The sequence below is a fragment of the Dermacentor andersoni genome, chromosome 2 (genome assembly GCF_023375885.2).
Source record: "Dermacentor andersoni chromosome 2, qqDerAnde1_hic_scaffold, whole genome shotgun sequence".
Lineage (NCBI taxonomy): Eukaryota > Metazoa > Arthropoda > Arachnida > Ixodida > Ixodidae > Dermacentor > Dermacentor andersoni.
Genome location: NC_092815.1, coordinates 122,741,722 through 122,747,440, shown reverse-complemented (window position 1 = coordinate 122,747,440; position 5,719 = coordinate 122,741,722).

Here is a 5,719-nt window from a genome sequence, read left to right as displayed (position 1 = left end):
CGTATGTTGGTGGGCTTCTTTCACGCTCGGAAAAACACTGTTTTCTGACCAAAACTTTTTTGCCTTGTTATTCAGGTTCATATTCGCTATTCTTCTTCTAAACATTTACTCGTCCCCCCAGAGCTCTGAAATCATTGTTTGGCTCTGTTGAAAATTTTGTCGAAAAGCAAACTGTAGGGAAAGTGCAGCAGAGTTCAGGGAAGATGGCAGCACATCCAATCACAAATGGTCCCACTTGTTTTCCCTGTAGAAGAACGAAGGATGCAGAAAGTTACGTAGCACCATGACACATCCGTCAGGTAACTATTGCTTTATACGTGACTGTTGCGTTTGCAACCAGCTATTAAGGAGTACTATAGGCACGTGGGAACATACAAAGATCGTGCCGCATACCCACAAATATCACTACTGTACTACTAATCTCACAATCGTAAATACGATAGAGGCTCTGTGACAACATCCCTGTTGCAGAAGACGCATGTTTGAAGAAACTGCTAGACAGCAATTTAATCGCGCTGTTCTCTGTAACCCTATACACTGTTGGTTTTTCAAATGCGTGGCTATTGCCATTCAACGGTATTCACGTTCACAGGGTTGAGGTAGAGCTTAAACAGTCCATTTTTTCTGGATTAGGATAACTAAAGTGTGTAAGATGGATGCCCGCCTTAAAAACAACTTGCTGCGCTTCTGGATGAAGGTGGAGAACCCTCCGGAGCGCTTACACCACAGATCTGACGTGCTTTCATTGAAGTTCAAGAAAAATATTCACTTGCTCTCAGCATTTTCCGCATCACTCGCTTTTCTAGTGATTACAAAAAAGAACAAAGAAACAAGAATGAGGACGAGGGAAAAGCCAAACAGATGTAGGCGGTAACACAGGGCGTTGATCTAAGTGTATTTCCATTTTATCCGATGAAGCAGAAATCATGGCTGCAAAGCAGGTTCTTAAGCTAGCGTTCTTTTTCTAATCCTCCTTATGAAAGCACTACTCTTTGCAGTGAAGTGTAAGGATCCGGGGTCACACTCGGTGCCACACCAACCTTGCAGAAATGTTTTCCGGTGTAGCCGAGAAGGGGAATGCAATGTGCACAAAAGGGGTTCTGAAATGCAAATAAGGAGAGATTTCTACGAGCACGTTTTTTTTTTTGTGACACGTCGGGGAGGGGTGACACGGCGACGGCGAGTGCTTCTGCTTTGGCCGACCCAGCTGAGCACTTCATGAAAGATGCCGCTCTTTTGTAGACTGCGAAACGCGATGTCTGCTGAATAGCGTTGGAGGAAATCTTCCTTCCGCATCATCAGTGGCCTTGCTTGTAAAATTCCCTGTGCTCTTCAACGCGCACAAGGAATTCTCTGCTAAATTCCCTGCTTTAACCCCTATTATATCCTTGTTCTGCTGCTATCCTCCCCAACTTCTGAGAAAAACAGTACTACCGAAGTGGGTGGAAGTAAAGTGGACACCACACGTCACTTTCGCGAATGACACCCGTTGGGTGGACAAAATAAAGCATCGTTCGAAGTGGGAATTCTACAAACGGAAAGCACGAAGCTTTAGCAACGACGACTTCGAAACAGGTGTGGCTTCCGTAAGAAAGCGCTAGGTGTCGCTGTTCTTGTATACTTATAGTACGCATACCAAATGCAAAGTACGTTTACATGTACGTATACACAGTACGTACAGGAAAATACTAGAGTGATAAGCATGTGTAGCATACCCAAGTAACTCAAGCAGGCCAGGTAACTATTTGTCACCACCCTGTTTCAAAGGGTATGCCAGTAAATGTTCATCATTCTCATCATAGTCATCATCATCATTCTTGCCAAGCAGACATGGCACCCTTTAAGAATGGGGTTTTGCGCAAGGGTTGCCTTGCAAAGCTATATCTATAAATATGAAATGACACCGTAATTCAGTTTTTCAAAATGAACCATTGTTGTTAGTCCGCGCTCGTTAATGTTTTCTACCTTGTCCCTGTTCGTTTGCATCATTCTTCCTTGAGTATGGATTACCGACACGCCCAACAATCAGTACATCTCATTCATAAATAGGAGTGAGGCGGTAATAAATGACGTAGAAGTTATTCCTTAACATTTCCCTTTCATTCATGCGGTGTATGAAATACCTGTAGTTGCCCAAAAAAGTCCTTATCTTTCCTTTTTGTTTTCATTGACCTGTTAAAAAAGATTATTCAAGAGCTCTGGTTCATTATTTACCTTGGCATATAATAAAGAATCGCTTTGATATCTAACGAAAAGTCCATCATCTTCCCTTTAAGCGTTAAACAATTTCAATCACAGAGACAAATACTTGCTGACACATAGAGACAACTGGATAACCAGCCGCTGTCCATGCAGGTGCAAGTCGAACACTCTTTCTATCGCTCCTCGGCCCACGAGGCAGTGAAGTTGCTTTGGGGCTTCTCGAGCCTAACTGACCTTTGTCAACGCCTGTGGCTGCGTGTACATTATCTGGGCGTGACTCGAATTCAGAGCGTCTCCTTTCTCTCCCCAATCCTCATCTCTCGGACTCTTTTATTTTCTATCCCACTTGATCTTTCTCGCAGTTTGGAGTATCAGACAAGACCCTTTGTTCTTGGTTAATATCCCCAGCTTATCGCTCTCTTTATTCCTGCTCCTTCTATACACTTCAATACATTTCAAATGGTGCAGTATATTTAAAAAGGAATGACGCAGGAGCTGGACACAGAACTGTGCAGTTCTAGAAGGCAGCAAGTTGCAGCGAGAACCCTTAATAATTTGAATCAATTCCCATTTGAACAGCGATGTGAACTAACGCCAAACGTGTGAGTTACCCGCGTGTACCTATCATGTACTCCTTCTCCCCAAAGTTATTGCTGATGTGCCTTCTTTTAAGCCAGTCTCTATAAGTTTTTCTACAAAGCATAGTCAATATCCTTTTTCTTTTTTTTTTTGGTTTACATTTGAGCGATAGCTGTTGTTTTGTTGGAGAGCCTACGATTGTTGCACCTTGGGAGTGCCCCAAAGTGTGATCAGAAAAAAATATGCAATGTTCATTGCTCTGTTTAACAGCAGACAAAGCATTGTTCTTTCTTTTTTCTTTTTTTAACTGTGCTTAGTACATGTGCTGGAGATTTTGGTAGCGATACGGCAAAGTTGGAGGATTTAAGTTGGAACTTCGGGCGCGGTGCTGAAGGCTGCACTTTGTTAGGGTTGCCCCCTTCGAAAAAACTATCAAGGCCCCATAGCTGCCAAGTAGCAGGGCCAGCATTCCCAAAAAGATCTTAAGCTATATTTGCCAGCCAATCTTGATGCTATACATAATATTACCGAAAGCGTGTTGCCAATTATATATAGTACTTACGAACGAAAACATTTGTGACTTTGGCCCCAGATTGGGAGCTCGCTTATGTAGCGTTATCGCAACGTTTACAGCAGCACTTGTGCGGCTGCGTACGTAAACTTCCACTAAACGATGCAGGACCACCTCTTTGAAAGTGGGCCTTCATTGAAGAACACCGGCATCAAGTGGCTGCAGCAGGTTTAGGTAGAACGCCCACCGACGCTGCAACGAGGGAACGCTGAGGTCGGTGCTCTAGGGCATCGCCTTGGTGCTGGGTGCCAAAGAAGAGGAAAATAAAGATGGGCGGCGCATGCTCCATACGCAAATACGGCACGTGCAGTTCGATTCCGCTACGCTGGTCCTCTTGTTATGGTGCTCCGCTGTGACCCCTCGGTTCTCGACAAAGGTACTGTCAACTGAAAAACCGACAGCTGCCCGACTTTACAAGGTTTTGAACACGAAACCTTACACATGCGATTTGATAACTTAATTTTATACATTTTAGACCATTGCAGCTGGACATACGTGTGCGCTACTAAAATTTCTACGCCATTCAGATATTGAAAAAGCTGAGTATTGTCCTCAGCTGCATTGAATGTAAAGCGAAGAGTTCCTCTTTCTTAAGCAATTTCGGTAAGAGTAGCATGAAAATCATTTTTTAGCCACTGCATATTACAAGGCATGACAAATGCTTTTAATATTGACAAAACTCAAAATTTGAACGGTGGGCTGTTTTTTTTTTTCAATTTGTTCTTCAAGTAAGCTAAAAGGTACGCTCCCTGGAAAAAACAACACTTTTTGTTTTTTTATTTCTGTACCATCAAGAAACTTGTGCTCTGATTCCGTCCTGGGCCGACTGTTGTATTGCTTTTCTACAAACGTGAAGACCAAGGCTTCTTCGTTTCAACATAATAACACGTTGGCAGTACTATTTCTTTTCCGCGGTATCAAACGCCTATTTCGCCTCTCATCCGGCCCATTGCTCTTGCTCGGTAGCTATTCCGTGCAGGCCTCTATGTTGCAAATCACTACTCAGATCACCGAAGCTGTCTCCGACTGTCTGTTTAGAAACTTAGGAAACAAAACAAAAAAATTGAGCAGAATTGAGTGACCCTTGCAGAATCACTACGCAATTTTCGGTGAAGCTGCTTTCTTTTTTCTAGCAGTTAACTGTTAAAAAAAAATCAGCTTCACCAAAAATCGTACCAATTGCTATGAGAATTTCAGTTGCCGCTAATTAGATTACATACTCACCCATTTGAAACCTTGGTCGCACATAGCGTTTTCGAGCACCTGTTAAGAAACTTTTGTAAAGGCATTAATTTATCTACACACATTTTACGTCGCAAGAACAATGGTCACACAGACTTCCTTCCCTTTTCTTCCCCTCTATATTTCATTTCGGCTGCGCTCGCAGTTCTGCGAGTGCAACGGGAGAATTGTTGTTTTGAAAACACCCTCAGAACGCTCTGCATAGCTTGCATACGTAATTTATTGATAATGCCGCAATTAGTCAGCACACTTTGAACTTTGCCTCACATTACCTAAAACGTGCCCATAAATATGAAGAAATATAAACAAGGTGCCTTGTTTAGTTCACTGAAGACGTGGGGGAAAGCTATTGGGAGCTTCGTTTGACGCGTAAAGAACAGAAAAAGACGGAGGTTCAGTAATTACTTGATATGTTTTCAATTATGCAAGGGACGCTGCACTTTCGCCGCATGACGCACTTAACCAGACCCCTATTGCAAGGAAATTAAAACTTGATGTCACGTAGAATTATCTAATTGGCAAATACAGTAGAAAATGGTTGAGACACTTTTGAACACTTGAATAAGATTTTTTTTTTTTTTTGCGAGGGCTCCAGTTGATCCACAAGCGAAGATTGGCACTAGATATTACACTGTCTTCAAAAAATTACTGGTCGGCAGCATTTATGCTTCTACCAGCGAAATCAGATAAATTGTGCACAGCAATAGCAACACTCATATTGCTCCGGATTGCTTTCATATGTAATTTAATAACGCGACAGCATTAAGGGCCCTTAATTGGACGTCGCATCGGGAAAAAATATTTTTGAACCACTCATACCCAGGCCCTCCATGTGACGCAGGGAAGTTACTGAACTTATCGTATCTCTCAAGCTGAAATACGTAGAAAGATCGTAAAGTACAAATTACGCACAACCTACAGACAAAATAGCGTCGGATTGTAATTTTAATATACAATAAAACATCATTCCGTTAGGCAAAAAGCTCAAACAAACCCTTTTTTCATCGCTTCTACCATACATAGACCGGCCACGGCGTCCGCCATACGCCAGCGCCGGCGCGTGAATATCGCCGCTCCGTGAGTCCTCGAAACACTTCCAGATGGCGCCCGCCTCCATCACATCGT